The sequence below is a fragment of the Agelaius phoeniceus genome, chromosome Z, assembly GCF_051311805.1.
Source record: "Agelaius phoeniceus isolate bAgePho1 chromosome Z, bAgePho1.hap1, whole genome shotgun sequence".
Taxonomy (NCBI): Eukaryota; Metazoa; Chordata; class Aves; order Passeriformes; family Icteridae; genus Agelaius; species Agelaius phoeniceus.
This window is the reverse complement of record NC_135303.1, coordinates 59605811-59627586: the sequence shown is the minus strand read 5'-3', so window position 1 is coordinate 59627586 and position 21776 is coordinate 59605811.

Sequence of the window (21776 nt, the reverse complement as noted above, 5' to 3'; positions counted from 1 at the left end):
GAATAGAAAGAGAAAGCTGTGAAAAGAGGCCCATTTAATTTATACATTTAAGTGATGCTGTTCTAATTCACCAGACTAGCGTTTTCATTGTTTTCTGCTTTGCATCCTAAAGGCAGGCTTACACCAGGCAATTATGAATGGCTCTTCTGAACAAATAATTGAAATTCTCTAGTTGTGTGACATGGTTAAACAATGTCAGGATTGGAGATGAGAGGTCAAATATATTCCCATTGGCACCACTGAAGTTACAGGCTACTCTTTTCACTTGCCTTGAAGGATGAGTATTTGTAATCACTTGTTTTAACACCAGTTAATCAGGTAAGCTGCATGATACAAAGAACAAACATGAAAATAATATTTTGTATTTGCCTTCAATCCAGAACAATTGTCTTGAATTAAAATAACAAATCCTGAGAAGGTGGTATGGAAGAATGCTTTGCAGCATCTCTCTATCTGATGAGAATTAAGCTGGTAAAGATACACGACATTTACAGAAAACTCCTCTTGAAACTGCAGTAAGGAGACAGCTGTAAAAACAGCAATTGATTCTATGTGCAAACACCACTGTTGAATAATTCCACCAAGTTATTGGTGGAGCAATGGCTCTGTCATTGAATATTTTTCCTTTACCTAAAAAAGAAATTGAAACACCTGAGGGATTGATATATAATTTCAGCATTGTTTACCTTGTAAAGCAATAATTTAGTCTTTCACAAAACAACTAGCCCCAAACTATCCACAAAGAAATTACCCACATTATTTTCTAGTGAATTTTGTAATGTAGGAATTTTGTACCAAAGTTCATCAAAACAGTAGAATTTTGTACATATCCTAAGAAAATCAAAACTCTGTGTGTGTGTGTGTGTGTGTGTGTGCATGTGGACTATGGAATTGTACTGCAGAAATACAAGTAATGAGATAAAACACTTTATCACGCTGAAAGTTGAATAGAAAGGTCTTTTTGTTTCAAGAATTCACTAAAGGAATGGACTGACTGGAAGAAAAACAGGATAATCCAGAAGTAAAATATCCCTACCTTCCCAATTCAGAGATATTTATACATAGTGATCATTGCCATGAACCAAAACCAGAGCAATTTGGTTTTCCACTTTCACCAAAATACAATATACAGGATAAAATTTACGTTTTATTTAAAATTTACTTACCTAAGGCATTGTGCCTGTTTCACAAAATACACTTGGTCCAAAGAAAAGTACTGCTAATTCAAGCCATGCAAAACTCAAAACTCTCATGTCTCCCACAAACCCCAAATGTTTTTGTTTGCCTTTTGAAAGTATGAAGTACCAAAGTTTAGTTCTTCTTTATAACAACAAAGCTAAAACTTATTTCTCTTTGAAACACAATCCTATATGGATCATATTTATAATCATATTAATTAGAGAGAACAGAGTTCATAAATGTACCAATTAAAATTATTGGAATTTTATACTACTGCTCCTATTACCACTTCTCACCATTGCAGTCCCAAAACTCTATTTTAATTACATGTTTAAACATCATGTAGACTTAAGCTATTACACATTATTTTCCATTTTACAACGCCTTTTATGGTTATTAAAGTTTATTTCAAGAGATATGTTCTTTTTTTTTTCTGCTTTCTAGTGTGAGGTTAACATGAGTTGTACTCTAATTTATGTTTATTAGTGGGTTATAATTCTGACTGCATCTCCATGAGAAACATTACATACTTCCACAACTACTTTCCTGATGATCATAAAAAAATACTGAACAATGAGGAAAGCCTAAAAAATATCCCCACACTCCTGCAACCAAATAAAAAAAAACCCCAAAAGAAAAAAAAAAACCTCAAACAAACACCCCCCCCCCCCCCACCTCCACTCTAAAATTGAGGAATGGCTGTCTAAATACAACCTAGATTCTATACTGTGTCACTTTCCGTAATTTTTTTGCTGCTGTGGTTTGATATTGGAGTACTATGCCATCTGTGCCAGTCTACGCCAGTGACTTTTGGAACAGAAGGTTAAAAATATTCCCTACAATAGTCAGAATAAATTAAACTCTGGGCAAGGAAATGTCACATCTCTGCTGTTGTTACCATTGACATTAGTCCCAGTGACCTCACCTGGAGCTGGATCAGTCTCTTGTTTTGGTGAAAAACTGTAGACCTGCCAGTTCTACATACAGAGTTGCTTATATATTCTGCATTTCTGGAGCACAGTCACAATTGCCTATGGATTGACCATATTTAAGTAGATTTGCCACTCAGAAAAAGGAGTAGAAATATCCTTTCTCAGTCGATACAGAAAAACATTAGCATCAGCATTATATACTAGTTCATTAGACTGTCCAACATCACATTAAGAAAATAATATAAATATAGTATATAGTGATATGGTTTATTTAATTGTAATTTATGTGATTTCATGAGAGAATTTGATCAAATATAGTAGAATCAGAATTTCTGCAGGTACCATAACACTACAATACCTTGTGCTGCTAGTGACTGGAAACCACTTCAGAGTGGTTCAAAGTCTGCACTCAGTCACACATGGATGGCAGTCCAGGGAATGGTAGAGTGGATGGCTGACAATTTCCAGTCTGCTGAATTTTCCTCTGAGTAGAGCAGCAAAACTGAGAACTGCTAGTGCCTCCACAGACTTCCTCCTTTCCCTCCTAATGGGTGAAACTGCCACTTTTTTCTTGGCCTCAACAAGGTTATTAGTTTCTGTCACATACCCTGGCTACTAGGAGATGTTGCTAACAATACAATCCAGTTTGGATATCTTTTGTCTAGTGGGGAAGAGGTTTTGGGCTACAGTTTCTATGCACAATAAAATAAAAGAGTGCTCAAAGATGGAAAGTGTTAGGACTGAGCACTTTGCTGTGTCCCTTCATCTGGCTGGCTTAGTTCCTGGCCAGCAGAATTTTAGTTACCTAGGGAACATCTCAGTACTATATGTAGCAGGGGACAGCTAATTAATAGCATACTGCATGAAGAGGAGACATTTCACTCACTTTAAACAGGAATGAAGCCATGTCTCATGCAGCCTGAGTGAATACAGCTCCACGCTGTATCATGGAGCCTCTGGAAACCAGGATGCACACCCCTCCAGCCACAGAATAAAGAAATCGAGTTTGACACTCAGTCAACACTGGCTATGTGAGGTATCTTACTGAAGGACTTCGATGTATCCCATTAAAAATCAAGTATTTTCTGTGGGGATTCCAGACAGCTAAATCAGGCGCTCTGGATTCTGCCACCTGACCCAGGCATACACATTTTCCTGTGAAGCTAATCCTACCTATGTATATTTAAATAATACTGAAATACTTATACCTTGTCATACTTCACTCCATGCTCTTTTTCTTTCAGCATACAAAGAATTAAATAAAGAGATGCAGAGATAAGTAATAATACCAGTAAATACTTGAGCAGAAAATCAGTAGCCCAATTTGGGTCAGTATTGAAAAGTTAGGCTGCAGTTTTTCAGTCGTATTTTTCATATTTTTCTCCCTTTGTGCTACTTATTTATGACACAAAAAGTCATCGACATCCAAGTCTAAGTATACCAGTGGAGCACAGAGGAATTATCACTTCCAACAGTTCTGCCAATACAACAACACTCACCTCTGCAGCTATAGCTGCTGGAATTTCCTTTTGGACTCATTTATTTTATTCTATTCTGTTACACAGCAGGTCAGTACTAGGTCAGTAAGGGTAATCTAGACTTTTCACACATTGATTCATGATCTTTTAAAGCTATTTATTTGAAAACAAAATATGGTACACAGTGTCAATTATGAAAATGAACAAAGATCTTTACTTAGACGGCAGCTTATGCCTATCTTACACAGTTGTAAGTAGTTAAAGTAAATGTTGTCAGGGGAGAATTTGATCCCAGGAAAATTATTTCTTTCTGACTTGCTATCATCCTTAGGATTGTATATTTTCTGAACTGCCCATGACTAACATTAGAGTCAGAGTTTTTTAATATAATTTATTACAAAGGAGAGATAGACATCTTACAAACAGAATAAAGGTGTATGCACTAATGATATTTGTTTATCTTTTGAAAATGCTTCTTACTGTAATGTTCATCATATTTCCATAAAAGCAGAATGGTGATGATGTGATTAGATAGTTAAGTTATTTTGTTATTAAAATGATTTTATGAATAGGATGAATAATGTCAACTGGATACCTGCGATAGCCTTGATCTGAAGAGTCTGTTACCTATATACAGAGATCAGAACAGGAATAATATATGTAAAAAAAAGTAAAATTAAAACTGGTTGAAAACTGCCTTAAACCAATTTGCCAAAGGGAGTTTTATAAATGTGGGTAAGGTAGAGTTTTCACAGGCAGGGAGATATACTAGTGACTAGGAATAATTGGGAAGTTGAAATCCAATTAATATCTATGCTTGTGAGCACTGGCAGAGTAGAAACAAATGGGAATACTACTGGGATAAGAGTAAGCAAAGAAAGGTTTGAGATTTGATATAATGGGAAGACAAAGAGGGAAAGAAGGAAAGAAAGAAATTAAAGAAAGAAAAAGAGAGATGGATACTGAAAATACTGTGTGAGAGAATGACAAGAGTTAGACAAGATCTGGAAAGGAGTTTCAAAGCCAGCAAAACACAGAAATCATTGGTCAAACCAAGGTTGTCCCCATGGGATTAACTGCTGGGACAGTCATAACAGTACAATCAAGCCTTCAGTTGACTTAGATCAGTACCCATTTTAAGTAAGACAACATCATAAATTTGATAGAGGGTGCTTTTCAAAAGGGCAGACTCATGAAGCCAGTAGTGAAGACTTCTGAAAGACATAATGTTCATGTGCATCACAAGCTCTTAAACATATGATCCCAAATACCTATGGGAAGTAATAATTAAAATGTCATCTTTCAAATTGTTCACTTATACAGACTACTTTGGCTTCACAGATTTATACATTGATGAGATACCCATGTTTCTAGTTATAGTAGGGCTCAGAAGTGGAACAAGATAGTTTTCAAATGGTCAGGAAAACTGAAATTCTTCCCTTTTAGGAAAAAAAGAGCAGAGAATGATTTAAAGGACTTCAGAAGATTTTAGTCCCAAACACAGTTGAGACAAGTTGAACTGAACTCACAACATTTTGGTGTTGAAGAGCACATCACAAAACCAATAAAGCACAGCACAAATACTTGTGACTAAGAAAGTTTTCCCAATGTAGATAAATTTAGGTAATTTTCAATTGGATAGATCAAATCCCTATTTTCAAATACTGATATGAAAAGGGCATTCCAGTTAAAGAGAATGTACAGTATCAACTCACTATTTGATAACATCTTAAGAATTATTAGAAGTTACATAAAAAAGAAGTTGCAGATCCCAATTCCCCTTAGTGTTAGAGTATGGGTCTTATAAAGGTTCTACAAGACTGTATTTTAATTTTCATATTGCTGTCGGCTTATATAAATACATTGGGGAAGTAGGTGAAATTTTTTTTTTTGTTTTTTGTTTCCAAATCATCCCATATGTTGATTTTTATAGGAATAGCAAAACAACTTGTTTTGAAACTCTGCAAGAGAAAACAAAGTTTTGTGTGAGCAATGGAAGCAGTATAGCTGGGACACTATAGAATTGCTTCCTGCATTCTCTAGAGCCCATGACTCAAATGTGTACTCAAACCATGCAGTTCTTTCAGTTTCATGTTTAATGAAAGCCAAAGAAATTTCATTTTTTTTAGACCTATAATTCTCTGGAAAGGTAGAGGCTTGAAGGGAAGAGGAATTACAGATGGAGAGTCTGACTGCACAATTTTTAAGGTATTTTGTGAAGTAAATTAGAGAATAAAATGATAACATTAATGTAACCAGTACCATACAGCCAAAGACAGCATGGCATCTATTTTAGATTGAACTATTAGGTCATAAGTGGATGAGACTTTATTGATTCCATATATAGTTAAATACTGGAAATTGTGGACCAATTATTATTGACAGGCTCTTAGAAACACAAACTAATTAAAAAATACTCCCCATTCATCAATTCATGGACACACACACACACACAGAAAAAAACCCCACAGAACTGAGAGATTAAACCTTGATTACAGCTGAAGTACAATTTGCACTGATGCTTATGAGTTCTTTGGCTAAATAAAACCAATTTAAATTAGACAATCTAGTGAGTCTTACTTGGAGTAAATCTTTGAGATCAAGAGTAGATTATCTTTCTTTAAATTGATAATAAATAGTAGTTACTGAATTTGAAAAAGAGTAATAGAGCTGTTGAGACATTTAATCTTGAACATAGGATCCTGCTTCTAAGAAGAGCAAGAGATTGTATAACATACCATGAATAAATGCATTTTTAAAAACTATTGAAAGATTGACAGTAGTTCTTATAAAAACTGATAAATATGAATGTGAAAATGAATAAAATATAAGGTCATCAGCAGCTTACCCTATTTTATGAACTTTGATCATGTAATAGAGTTTGCATTTGTTTCTCAGATCTGAATGGAGATGGAATTCAAGATAAGAAATTAATCATAATTAAACTGACTATAACAGGTCTATGCCAGCAAATTCTTAACGACAACAAAGAATGCTTAGCCATAATGAACTGCTTCATTCATTAATTTCCTCATTAAGGAGCCCTCCACTTAATAAGGTCAATAAAAAGTTGATATAATATTGTATTTGTATTCTCTTTTTTATCAATTTCCACTTCGGTGGTATATTATTTGTAAAATGAAATAAATAATTTAAAACATGTAATTGCTTGTATATATTCATATAGTAATTCCCTAAGCAATGCAGTGTTTATAAGTTATCAGTGTGCATAATAATTTGTCATACCCACCAATCTCATGTTCATTTATTTACTACTATTCATTGAGAAACAGATTAAAAAGGACATGCTGCCCCTTCTTCGAAAGTTTTAATAAGGCCACGTAGGCCAAACAGCATATTCCAATTGAATCCTGCTGGTTGCCAGGACTTGAAAATTACTCATTACTCTTCTCCATGATTTAATATGTTTGTATGCATGATTATTTATGAATATATGTTAAGTGACAGATAAAATAACACTTTCTCATTTGGATATTAGAATGTATTAATTGTTCAGTATGTACAGGCTCATAGGAACTTGTTGAATACCATTAATTAACTGAAATGTATGTCATATTGATAAAAATTGGTGATAGCCCTGGGCAGAATAAACAAAGAATGAACTTTTCCTTATTCTTCTCCTTTTCCTTATTCTTCTCCTCTTCCCCCCTTCCTACCACCAAACTAGGCCCTTATAAATACCTATATGACCACTACTCAGAGAATTCAGGAGCTAAGCTTCTGTTTTCCAGAAAAATAGCAGCACACACACTGCAGATAAGCAAGTGAAAAAGCATATTGTTCTCATCTCCACCAAAACCTAGCAGAATCAAAGAATCATTAAGGCAGAGAAGGACTTCTTAAGGTCATCTCTTGGAACCTACTGCTCAACTAGCGCTACCAAACTGTATTTTGAGTATCTTCACAGAAGAAAACTCCACAGCCTCTCAGGGCAAACACTGCTGGTGTTTGGCCATCCTCACAATATAAAAATATTTTTATGTAAGAAAAAATGTAATGGTTTTTAAATTTGTGCCTATAGTCTTTTGTTTTACATCAGGCAGCAGTAAAAGGAGCATATCTCCCTCTTTTTTCATTCTCTCCCATATGCCATTTATACACATGTTTAAGATCTCCCTGAGCCAATCTCTCCAGGGTGGTCGCTTCTAGCTCTCTCACTCTCTCCTCACATGACAGATGCTTCAGTCCCTTTATCACCTTCTAGACCCTGCACCAGGCTTACCCCAGGATGTTTGTATCTCTTCTTTACCCAGAACTCCAGATGTACCTCACCAGTGCTTACCAGAGAGGAAGGATCACTTCACTCAATCTGCTGACAACAGTTGGCATATTGCAGCTCCAGGGGCTGTTTGATCATCTTCAACTCAGTGTCCACTGTCCCTCAGGTCGTTCTCTGCAATGATACTTTGCAGCTGAATAGCCCCCAGAATGTCCTGGTGCATCTTTCTCAAGAGACAAATCTTTCTCTTACCCCCTTTTGCACATCAGGAGATGATTCCCAGCCCAATTCTCCAGCATGGCAAAGTCCCTCTGATGTTTATGCTAATTGTCCCAGTTTTGCTTCCTCTGCAAACTTCCTGAAGGTGCACTCTGTCTCAATGTCCAGGCCATGGATGACATGTGAAACAGTATTGGCCCCAGTGTTTACCACTGTATAAACCACTAGTGATCACAATATTTTGGGCCTGGCCATTCACCCTGTTTCCAATCTGTTTCACTCTCCCTTCGTAGAGGTACTTCCCAAGGTAGTCGCCTCATTGCAGAAGTATTACAGGTTTCACTGGACCTTGAAAGGGTAGCCAAGATGTGAGATAACTCTCTGCTTCTTTTAGCACTAGCAGCAGGAAAAAACTGATAGCAAAAAAATGGTGTCATTGCAATCCTTACATATGTCTTTTGTTTACAATTTCTGTCTAAGACTATAATTATATATTTAAATAATTATATATTTAAATATATAATTATATATTTAAGTAATTATATATTTAAATTTTTAAATTTCATTTTCCAAATAATGTATCACTGAAATGGAAATTGATAAAAAAGAATAAAAAATACTATTAATTGCACTGCGCTTTGGAAGAGCAAAGTGAAGGAGTTTCTACCCAGCACAGACTGATGAATGAACCTTAATGCAGCCAGTTACTTTAATATTTCACAGAATTCAAGAATTGAGTTTCATGATAATTCTGTATGAAAGTCCTTATGTCCTGTACTAAGCAACTCTTTCCTGCACTTCTTTTTAATAATAGGACATTAAACAAATAACAGTAATAATGTTTATAAAGCAAGGTTTTCTATGAAAGGAAAACTGTCTCAAAACACAACTTTTGCAGAAATTATTGGGTTTGTTGCCCTGAAGATAAATTAACAGTCTGAACTGCTTGTGGAAGAACATACTTGACTGGGATTCCAATTCAAATTCTTAATTGCTTTCACATACCTGAAAGAGGAACCTAGCAAATTGATTCTACCATCTTTAACTGACGACTAGATAAAAAGTAACATCGTCCTGCAGTTATAAATAAATAAAAACACACAGATTATAAATATTTTGTGGTTTTTCTCTAAATTGCAGGTCACTGCAAAAAGATATTGAGATAATAAATCTACCGAATAAACATATTCTCCTGGCACACAGCAGGGGCTGGCTTGGGCTCATTTGTCTCCAGTTCATTATCTTGTCTGCATTATTCAGTAGTCTGGTTCATGCTCAATGGGCTTCAAACAACTTTTAACAGCTAAAGTCTTCTTCAGTTTTGACTCACTCTCTCACTTTATAAAACAAATTTGAAAGTTGCTCAAATTGCTACGGTGAATTAATGTCATGAATGCTGTAACTGAGTATTACTTATTCACATGGTATTGTGAATGTTCAACTTGGAATTAGCTAAAATATGTGGCAAATTTCCAAAGTTTACATTTAAGCATTGTTAGATTCAGTTTCATGTATGAATAGCAGTTGCTAATTCAAAAGACTTGTGCTGCATCCTTTATAAATATATATGACTATTATTGTTTTAAAAACATAAAATATATATTACCTTATTTTATAAATAATTATTTTATATACAAAGATCAACAACACATTGAAATAAAACTCTGAACAGCTAAATATTTTTTGCATATATTAACAATTTATTGACATGTAGCAGTACTAAATATCCCCAGCATTATGTATTCCTTAGACATGACTTGGAGATATTTCAATCTTAGGGTGCCAAAGATATTTTTAATACAGTTTATTGGGTTTGCATGGCAAGGTTTTGATATCAGGGTGACTAAAGGCATGAGTGAAGGTGCTAGAATGTTCCTCCATTCTTCCATGTCTGACTGAGCCAATGCCAGCTACAATACCTGTCACAAGCCAAGGTAGAGCCAATCAATGATGGTGCTACTGCCTTTGAAATTACTTATTTAAGAAGGGAGGAAAAAAAACCTGCTGCACAAAAAGCAGCCAAAAGAGAGGAGTGAGGATATGTGAGAGAACAGCTCTGAAGACCACAAAGTCAGTGGAGAAGGAAGGGAAGGAGGAGCTGGGATTCCCCTGAAGCTTATGATGAAAGCCAGGGTGAGGGATACTTGAAGAAGATAGAAAGAGAATGGAGGAAAATCTTGGGGAGCCAGTAGATGTGTGAGGACATCAATTTTTGTACAGTAAATGTAAATGACTGATGCTTTACAACAAAGCTTTGTTGGGATGCGGGCAACTGAAATGTATACAAAATGAAAAGTACATGTTATTAAACAGATGAAAAAATAACACCAGGTTTTAACAAACATATGGGCTGCAGACTTGAGATTTCTTCTTGCAATTGAGAAAAGTACAAAAAATGTGAATGTGCATATAATAGTACTATTTATAAAGTATACCTCTTCACCAAGATTAACTTTGTGCCAAGAAAATTCAGAAGAGTTTTTGGCACTTTACGCTCTGTGAAGACAAAAATCTATTATAGTCTTTTCCAGTAGGGCAGCTAGAGATGATAGATGTGCTTCAATGTCACCAGGATAAATTTAATGGAACATCTGCACCTTAAAACATTTTTAAAATTTATTTTCAAATGTATCATATCCTCACGTGGTAAAACCTGCTTTCTGTGTAGATTTGAATATGAGAAGCTGTGGTGCATTTGCTTATATCATTATTGCCCTACTGGTTAAATAATCCAAAAAGCAATTGTGTTACTACAAAAGTGAATCACCCTCCAGAGGCTTTATATTCCACTGAGTACTAAGAAATTAATTTGAATGGGAATAGGAAAGACTGTGTAGGAGAGTAATAATAGAAATGATCGATAAGGTAAACCAAAAATAGAAGAGGCAGAACAATTAAACATTACTAGACATCAGAATTTATCATACATATAGTTAAAAAATCAATTGAGATGTCCTCATGCTTCACTGATTTGAATTCATTATTTGGTTAGGGTTTTTTTCTTATTAGAAAAAATATGCCTTCAAAATCAAGGTCTAACTTGTTTTAATTTCTGCAATTTTGTAGCTGCTCAGAAGCAAAACAGTGCTAGTGTAGATGTGGTATTTGTTGAGTAATACATGTTCTATTTTAAAGATTTATAGACAGGGAGACTAGAAACCATATCAGCTGTAAAAAGTCTAATGTAATCACACAGAGTTATCAACTTTATGAACTAGGAATCTTGACACTACTTGACACTCATTTTCAATTACCTATCTCTTATTCCACCAGTTGATTGAACAGCACTAGAAAATATCTAAAGTAAATGAATGGATTTTATGAACCCACTATGGCACAAGAAGCACACTTCAAGAAATTGACCCTTTTCACCACCAAGTTGCTCAGAGCCCCACCCAATCTGGCCTTGAACACTGCCAGGGATTTGGCATTCACAGCTTTTCTGCACTACCTATTCCAGTGCCTCCCCACCCCCACAGTAAAGAATTTTTTCCAATGTCTAACATAAACCTCCTTCAGCCCAAAGCCATTTTCTCTTGTCCTACTATTACATGCCCTTGTACAGAAACCCTCTCCTGCTTTCTTGCAGGGCCTCTTCAGGTACTGTAAGGCTGCTATAAATCTCCTTGGAGTCTTCTCTTGGCCAGACTGAACAACCCAAGCTCTCTCAGCTTGTGGTCATGGGAGAGGCGTTCCAGCCCTGTGATCAATTTAATCATCCTCCCCTGGACTTGTTCCAGCAGATCCATGTCTTCCTCAAGTTGGAGACCCCAGAGCTGGATGCAGCACTGCAGGTGGGGTCTCACCAGAGCAGAGCAGAGCAAAGGGGCAGACTCCACTCTCTCATCCTGCTGGCCACACTGCCTTTGATGCAGCCCAGGATACAATTTGCTTCCTGGGCTGTGGGCACACAATGAACTGCTAGTCCACAGACACCCCCAAGTTTTTCTTCTCAGGGCTGCCCCTCAATCCATTTCTCACTCAGACTGTACTTATGCTTGGGATTGCACCAACTCTGCTGCAAGACCTTGCACTTTACTTTGTTGAACTTCATGAGATTTGCATGGGCCCATCTCTGAAGCCTGTCACAGTCCCTCTGGATGGCGTTCCTTCCCTCCAGCATGTCAACCATACCACATAGCTTGGTGCTGTTGACAAACTTGTTGAGAGTGCACTTCATCACCCTATCCATGTTGCCAAGAACAGTGCTGGTCACAATATGTGTTATGAAAGAACATATTCTTAGCCCTGCATATTTATTGGGGATAATGGATTTATTTTAGAATCATTGTTACAGCATTGTTATATTAGGAAGTGAGAGAAGTTTCTCACAGTTTCACCAATCACACAGTGAACAAAAGAATCAAACCAACTAATTCAATTGACAAACCAACTAACTAGCAGAAAAAAAAGTGTAATTACTTCCTGTCTAAATCTGACAACTTGTCTCTAAACCAGAAAGGTCTTGAAGGACCAAATAAAAAGGTTGGGGTACTTCCTCTACTGCATTTAATTTTGGAAATAAATCATACCTACTTTCAGCATGACCTATCTTTTATATCAGGTAGGTGTAACAACCTTTATTCTTTTTCAATCTTATAATATTGATGGGTGATACTGTCATTTAAGACATTTGAATATTTACATTTTTCAAACCACTATTTTTTAAATCTGTTTTTCTACCAGCTGGATGGCATTCAGATCCCTCAACAATTCTTGCTAACATTCCCCTGACCAGTGCAACACAGAATCTTTTTTACAGACATCTATCCAACAAATATGGTAATTTTTTTTTCTTATTCCTATAACTTTACTATGGCCACTTAGTTTACCTTGGAGTTCACAAGTTTTGTCCATTTTCTCCCCCACTACTCTACCCACTCGACAGAGAAAAAATAAAAAAAGGTTTCACAGCTGTTCTATTTAGAAGTGAAATTAATTCCTGAACATACTGATAATGCAATGTGCAAAACTACTACTTTTTTCAGTTGAATTGTTGTATTTTGCTTTTATTTCCTTCCCTCACTGTATGCCTGTTGGACTACCAGCAGACACAGAAAACCAAGTCAAATGTCATGATTTAATAGGAAAAGAATATCAGGCAACATCACTAAGTCTCTGAATAAACATCAATATATCACTATTCACTCATGGCTCACATGTATCTTGAACAGGAAAAGTGGAAAAACAAAATTAAGACATGGGCATAATCAAAGTTATGGGATGGTTTGTCTGAGGAGAAAATAGATGAAGATTCTTCACACTTATGAAGGCCCAGATGAGACAAGATATGCAGCAGGCTTTTCAAACCATAAGTGGCTTCCAGGTCACTTTTGATGATATTTAAACCTTACATCAAAATAGTTACACACAATTCATTAAATTTAAGGACTTTGAAGGATGCTTATATGACAGAACTACTGTTTTAATTACCTGTGAGGTTCATAGTATTTCTCTCCCAACTCCTCTCTGATCCATGGTCATTTATATTAAGTCGGGAGCATTTTTCTCACCTGAACTTTACCAAGATCTATTGAGCTATCTACTCAAACCTAGCCTTAATGTGTGGTCCAGTAGATAATTTCCAGAAAGGATTTAAATTATTCCATTGAGTTGCTCTGGCCAAGTGTGCTATTCTGATTAAACTGTGCGGAGGGTTTGTGTTTCTTCTTACCTTTCTACAAGCTAACATTATATACAGTACTCAAAATCCAGAAAGAAAACATTAAACCTCCTGCACCTCTATCTGCTGGTTCAATCCTATCTACCCTGCCAAATTAGAACAGACTGATGCACTGAGAAGAATTAGACCTCAGTTTTAAGTGTTCCCACCAAGATCCATGGAAGTGCTTCCTTCATTCTGAGCTATCTTGAAATCAACATAAAAGGTTATCTTCCATCACCATGAATACTTTCAACCATTGATACGCCTGCCTATTCAGAAAGGCATCTATCTTGAAAACACGTGCTGCAAAAAGCTCCAGAGATGGCAGTACGAAGAGAAAAGTCACTATACGTGTGGGTTTGTATTTGTGTGTTCAGCAATTATTGCCTAATTTCTTTGGCATGCGCACACTGATAGCCCCTCACAGTATTAGCCTTTTCAAATGGATAAATCTGTTTGAAATGGATTAGCCCTCTTACTTCCCTGTGCAAGACTAATGGTACTGATACAAATGTAAATTAGCTCTTTTCTGTTACACATCACATTCAAAGCAAATGCTTGCATTACAAAGGATATTGATTTGCTCTGAAGGTGTGAAGAGGTTCAGTGGCACAAAATTCTGATCAACACTTGCTGCCATCTTCTGGTTTCCTAAAAATCCACAAAAAGTACTTCTCTTCAAACCCAAAAACTTCTTTGGTACAAAGACAAAATTAAATGCTACTAATCTACTTACCAATTTCCTAAAAACGTTCATATCTCACAGGTACAATTCTACAAAAAACATACATTAAGTTTTGACAACAGCAACAAAAAAGAAATTAGGGAAAAATACTGATAATGCATATTTTGCATAGATGCATAGATGCAACAGATGTTGCATAGATGCAATGTTGCATAGATGTTAAGAAGAATACATTTGGTAAGCTTTGAGTGACAGATATGCTTTACTAATAATGCCACTTATGATACACATGTATAGTCTTTCTAATATATAATATGGACGGGTAATTTAAATTTGTATAAAAACTAGATTCAGCAACAAAACCACCAAAACAAAGTAAAACACATTTTGGGTTTAAGCACTTTTGACATGCAGAGCACAGCATAATTTTGGACACTGAAGGTCAACCTTAATGCAGTACTAGGAGCATTGGAAGAGGAAATCTGGAGAATTCTAAAGCAGCTTCCAAGGGCCAAATTAACTAGAATTGAGCAGAGGCATGAAATGGGAGACAAGGCCCTAAATTCTAAATTGACAAGGCCCTAAATTGAGGTTCAAAACATCAGAAAACATGAAATGGGAGTACAAAACAATGACACAAGGGCTTGCCAGCTAATTATAAATTATAAATTATATATTATATAAATATAATCAGCTAGACCCGCAAATAGACTAGGACCTTTATTTCTAGAAAATAGATTAATTAATGTGCATATACAACCAAGTTAGTGGTCTGGTAATCCAAAATGCATGCATGATAACACACTGCTATTTATAAGCATATAATTTTCTTTAGCATTGTGACCCCTTAAAGCCTACCCTATTCAGTTTGAAAACAATGTTTTCAATAAATCGCCTTTATGATGGGATAGTAGTGTCGTATTGGATGGTTACAGGCAGGACAGAAGAGGCTGGGAGGTGGCATTCTATGTAATGACAATAATAGAACCTATGAAGCTTACAGATGGCAGTGGCACAGATGAGAGACACTAGGTAAGATCAAGGGATTAACAAAGAGTGTGGATGTCATTGTGGGCGTCTGCTACTGACTTCCCAGCCAGGACGATAATGCTGACAAATTATTCTCTGAGGAGCTAAAGGACACTTCGAAGTCAACTGCCCTTGTCCTTATGGTGGACCTCAACTTACCAGAAATCAACTGGGAGCATCACACAGATGGTACAGTCCAGGTACAATCCACAGATGGTACAATAAAAAACCTGTGCGAAAACTTTACGAAAGAGGTTCTGAGCCAGCTGACCCAGAATCAGAGAATCACAGAATCAGAGAATATGCTGGATTGGAAGGCACCCATCAGGATCATCAAGACCAACTCCTGACCAACTATGCACGACACCCCAAGAATCACACCATGTGCCTGAGAGCTTTGTAGAAGCACTTCTTGACACAGAGAGGCTTGGTGCTGTGATCACTACACTGGGGAGCCTGCTCCAGTGCTCAAGCACCCTCTGGGTGGAGAATCTTTTCCTAATATCCAACCTAAACTCCCCCGATTCAGCTTTGTGCCATTTCCTTGAGTCCTGTCATTAGTCACAGAGGGAAGAGATCAATGTCTGCACCTCCTCTTCCCCTCATGGGGCAGTTGCAGGCTACAATGAGCTCTGTCCTCAGTCTCCTCTGGGCTGAACAGACCTCAACCACTCCTCATACTAGCCTCCTCTCAAGGTCCTTCACCATCTTTGGTCCTTCTTTGGATGCTCTCTAACAGTTTAACATCTTATATTGCAGTGTCCAAACCAGCCCCCAGCACTGGAGGTGAGGCTGCCCCAGCTCAGAGCAGAGCAGGACAATCCCCTCCCTTGCCCAGCTGTGATGCTGTGCCTGATGCACCCCAGGACAGGGTTAGCCCTCCTGGCTGCCAGGGCACTGCTGACCCATGTTCAACTTTCTTTGAAATAGGACCCCCAGGTCCCTTACTGCAGGGCTGCTGTCTCATTCCTCACTCTGTCTGTACATCCAGGGTTGCCCCATCCCAGATGCAGAATCTGTCCTTTTCCCTTGCTGAACTTCATATGGCTGGTGATCACCCAGCCCTCTAATTTGTCAAGGTCTCTCTGAAGGGCCATTGGAGTACAAGAGGCCATACAACCATTTTTACAAAAAAGCTCCTACAGAGGAACTACAGGATTGAGATTTGCTATTTGAGCTGAGCAGTCCAAGTATCTTCATTTAGAACCATGGTTCACATTCAGATGTTACTTTGAAGAACGGTTTTGCAAGGGTTTGTCTTCAGGGACTCTCCAGAGACTACAGTATCCATGATTTTTCAAAAGGGGACACAAATATGGCATTAGTCCCTAGGATATCTAGAATTTTTTTTTAGTATCTACATTGTCTTACTTATCCTGTAGACAGAGATAAACATGCAAGAATGTCTTTGCAGTAAGTCCTGTCTTCTCTTTTACATGTGGTACCTAAGATTAAACAACATGGGAAAATCATACAGTCTTTATCTAATTCCATATAGATGACACCCATTCAATGCTAGATGATTACTGGGCTGCCGAGGGTGCTTTCCAAATACCAATTCCACTGCAACAATCCAAGGCCAATTCCAAATGCAACTACCTTTGTATTGTGAGAATTCACATTTTCCATGTGCACCTCATTTAAAAAGGGACATAATTTTAAATTATTAACTGTAACTCTTTTTTGAATATAAACTATCATAAAATCCTTGAGCCTATCAATCCAACACTATGTGTGTTGAAAACAGCACAGAAATCTGTGTACAGCCACCAGATGGTGCCATCTCAACTCCAAGTGTCCTTCACAGAACCACTAAAATGAATAATTTGCTCTGACTCCTGCAATCATTTTGTAAAAAACAAAATGCCAACTTCAAGATCCAGAGTCTCCATTATGGCTAAGACTTCTCACTAGCATTTAAGCTTTGCCACTCTCTTTTCTGCAAAACAGTCCAAGCAATGCACACTTCATAATAAAGAGTAGTATTTCTGGTTTGGTGAGCTGGTTTTGGCTGAGATAATTTTCTTCACAGTAGCTAGTGTAGGGTTATGTTTTAGATTTGTGCTGGAAACATTGTTGCTAACTCAGGGATGTTTACCGCCAAGCAGTGCTTACACAGCGTCAAGACCTTTTCTGCTCCTCACAGCAGCCCAGGAGTATGTGGGCTGGGGAGGCACAAGGAACTGGGAGAGGACACAGCCAGGACAACTGAAACCAACAGAGCAAAGGGATATTCCAGACCATTTGCTGTGGGGAAAGAAGGAAGAAGAGGGGACTTTCAGAGTGGTATCATTTTTCTTCCCATGCCACAGTGTGATGGAGCCCTGCCTCCCTGGAGGTGGCTGAACACCTGCCTGTCCATGGGTAGTGATGAATTAATTCCTTGTATCTCTTTGCTTGTGTGTGTGGTTTGTGCTTTACCTATTAAACTGTCTTTACCTCAGCTCATTGGTTTTCTCACTTGTGATTTTCTCCTTCATCCTGCATCAGGGCAGTGACTGAGCAGGTGGGCAGTGCTTAGTTGCCAGCTGGGATTAAACCTTGATGTTTGGTCAACTGAAAGACGTGAAAAATATTTAGCCATATGCTGGCCTTCAGATCTGACACCACACACTTACCTCCTCTCTTGTCTCTCTTCCTATTTTTCCCCATCAAGAATGCATTTAGCAGACTCAAGAGTCTTACAGATCAAAACTAGCATGCAGACTACTGGTTGACTACTGCTACTACCAACCTTGATCATTACCAGTGTGCCACTGCATTAGCACAATGATATCACCTAACTGAGGTTCAGTAGCACAACTGAAGTGGGAATGCAGTATAGAAGTGCAGGCTTCATTGAAGAGCAGTGCTTAGTGTCTAATTAAAACACAAATAAGATGTTCAGTAATTATATATCATGTATGAACAGAGGCAAAGTTCCACACATTGAGCAGGATATGCAGCATGTTGTGGGTATTAATGCAGCATATTATGGGTATTTGTCTGTGTAGCACAGCAGGAATATGTATTCAACTGGGGTTGAATACACGGAGCTGTATTATAATAAAAAAATAAGAAGATGAGGATGGCCAGTAAGTTCTACGAACTGATTTCTCAATACTAAGGAAATAACATATACCTGCCCTTTGTGTCAAAAAGAGGTCTGTATCATGCAAAATACCAGGTAGTGTGTCCTGAGCAGTTCTGTCAATTGTATCTATATCCTCTGAGTAATTTTATTTACACATTCTCTTGTGCAAATTTGTCATGTCAAATACAGATTACTTGTATTTTTAGTACTCAGAGTTGCCCTATTGGGGTCCTAATGCCATTTCTACTGGAATAAGTGTCAACATATCTGTTTACTTTGCTAATAAGGGGATCACTTGGAATGACACCTAATACCGCTCTTTCAAAAACAGACAATAAAACAAATGCTACTGCAAAACTTTACTGTTTGGGAACTTCAGAGTATGTGAGATGGAGGTGCCACTTTTTAGGTGAATTGCTAAAGCTGCTGCCTTCTTTTCTATGTTTCTTTTTTTCAATTGGAACTCTTTAGAGTTGTTCTTTCCTCATATTTTATCTACACTGGAAAAGTAAGGATCAGGACAGAGCTCTCAAAATCCTGTGAGAAATACAGTAGGAATAGGTTTGATATGGGTCTAACAATTCAAAGGATGAAAGGTCTCAACATTTCAAGTGCTCTAATACTGAAGCAATTGCTGTACTATGTGTGTTCAAACTGAGTAGTTGTTTCACTCATTCCCTTTTCAGTGTCAACTCCAATTATTTTAAGAGTTAGGCTTCAGTGAAACTGCATACTTAAAAAGTATGTAAAAAATGCTTTGATAGGCTTCAGTAATGAACGATCTAGAAAAGTAGTGGAGCAAGAACTAAGGGTGGAGACACAATCTCTCAAAGGGTATAAAACAAAGAAGGGATCCTTTATCTATGAATTTTTTTTAGATAGAATAATGGTTTTCTTTACATATAAATATATAAAGCTGTAGATCCTTTTAAACCCATTTGATGGAAAAAATTAATGCTGTTACTAAAAAAGCATCAAAAGTTTTTGTCTGTCTGAAACCATAATCCATGGATTTGGAATTGTACATCAGCATGGTTTTTTAATTAATTGAAAAAAAACCAACCCAACTATATGTCTGTAGGACATCTCCATATGGTCTCAGTCTCCATTCAGATTTTTTTCTCCCTTTTGCAGGCTCTTAATTTACAACAATTCTACATAATTCCCTCAAACAAAAACATCTCTCCTTCCCTCACTTGCAAACCCTGGATATATGCCTACTCTGAGAAGGACTGATAAACTGCAAAATCTATGAATACTGCTTGTGTGGGAAGATGATGGGGTAAAAAGATAATAGTATGGAAAGCAGAGGGGAAAATACAGTAGCTATTCCCTGGATGGAATGTGGCAAACATACCTGACCTCGCACACACCACAGTTTCAGGGGAACTAAAGGAAGGGTGGAGCAAGACACCATGACCAGGCTCTGTTGACACCCTTGCAGAGGAGGGAGGAACTTGGTGGTAATTTCTAGCTGATAAGCTGCACAGCAGCTGAAAACCAAGTGAGATAAAGAAACATGTCCTGCTGTTGAATCAGCAACTGTGGTGAATTCACTCTCCTTGGACTGACACATGTCCTTGTTCCAAGGTTATATCTTGTACTATACTGAGATATCTGCTGCTGAGGAACAGCCTGTTTTTCTACTGCCATGTTAGACTACAATGTTGATCAAAGCTTGATGATCAGGGTCTTCTCAGTGACAGTATTAACAAGGCTACTGGACTTCTAAAGTTTCTATTTTACCAAATGACTGAATGCACTCCTTTGATGATGACAAGAAGAATATAATTATTATCTAGTTTGTTCCTTGAACTGCAAAAACTGGCTTTAAAATTTAGCTGAAGTATTTTATTGATAAGAAGACCCTGGAGTTTTTATTGCATAGCATGAGCAGGAAAAAAATTCTGATTTTGTCTTTGGGTTTCAATTTAAGCAGTTCATGCTCAGTAAGACTGACTTACTAAGATTACTACATGTTTCAGCAGTAACTATATTGCTGCATGTGTAATTGAAGGATTGTACGACTTACACATTTCACCTTGTCTTGAGGAAAAGTTTGTGTAAGCAGAGTAAACATTCCATCATGATTCAGCTGATTCTGAAGGAGATTCAAAACCAGGTGACTCTGAAAGATTTAGGAAATAAGGCACCCCTGTAGTGTGTGGTTTTGCTGCAGTTATATTCTAAAATTCTCCAAGAAATAGCTCAAAAATTTTGAAAGCCCTGTAAGATTAGGCTTTTGGGTTTTTGGGGACACAATAAGGAGGTTCACAGGTCCTCCTGCTCTATTCACTGCATTTTGTGCTTCTTTGAATTAAAACCATTTTGAAAGCACTATCTGCAACATGGAAGAAACAAGGATAAGAACACTCATATTTATGAACATGAAAATGCATAGAATCATGGTAGTATGCCTAAAGTTATGTAACTTCATCAGATACTAGAAATTAGAAGGTTTTGAGGAGAGTAAGACCAAGGAGAAACATCTTTTACACCGGATTCTATTTGTTGTTGTTGTTGTTGTTGTTGTTGTTGTTGTTGTTGTTTTTCTTTTTTAATGAGCAATTCTACTTTCCTGAATTCTAATACGTGGCTGACAAGGATGCTTGTAATTGTCCTGAAGTGAGGACAACATGTACCCTGAAGATGACCTGCCATCCTGGCAGACCTGTGAGGTTCTGAGTCACCTCAGTAGAAGTCTTAGCAGCCTTCACAGAGAGGACAGCAGAAAGCTGAGATGGAATCCCTCACTGTCTCAGAGAGGTCTGCGGCCTCCAGGCTCAGCTTGCAGAAATTCTATGAGCAGGGAACCCAGAAACTTGGTTGCTAATGTCTAGCCACATGTTAAACAGCTTTGTTACAGGTGTAAAGTGCCATCGAGCACTTTAGAAGCTTCGGTGACAAAAATGGGAAAAGCAAAGTTATTAATTGATTTCAATGGAGACTGTAGGAATGTACAGGATAAGAGTTCAAGTTGTCTCTGTCCAGTTGCCTCTGATTGTCATGTTGGCTCTGATTGTGTCGTGTATGTAGACAGAGTTCCCGAATTTTGTGGAAATGCCAGTGTCAAACCCTGGCTCATGGGACTGGATGGATGCCCCCCAGATGGCCCACTATTTGATGCACTCTGTTCCTTACTTCTCAGATGCTTCTCAGCCTGGGCTTGAAATTACACTACTCCTGCCAGTGCTAGTGAGGTGTGGGACATGAAGAGGAATGAAGGGGAAAAAGATGGAACCCTGTGCCTTGATGAGTCTGCAAATGTTATGGATT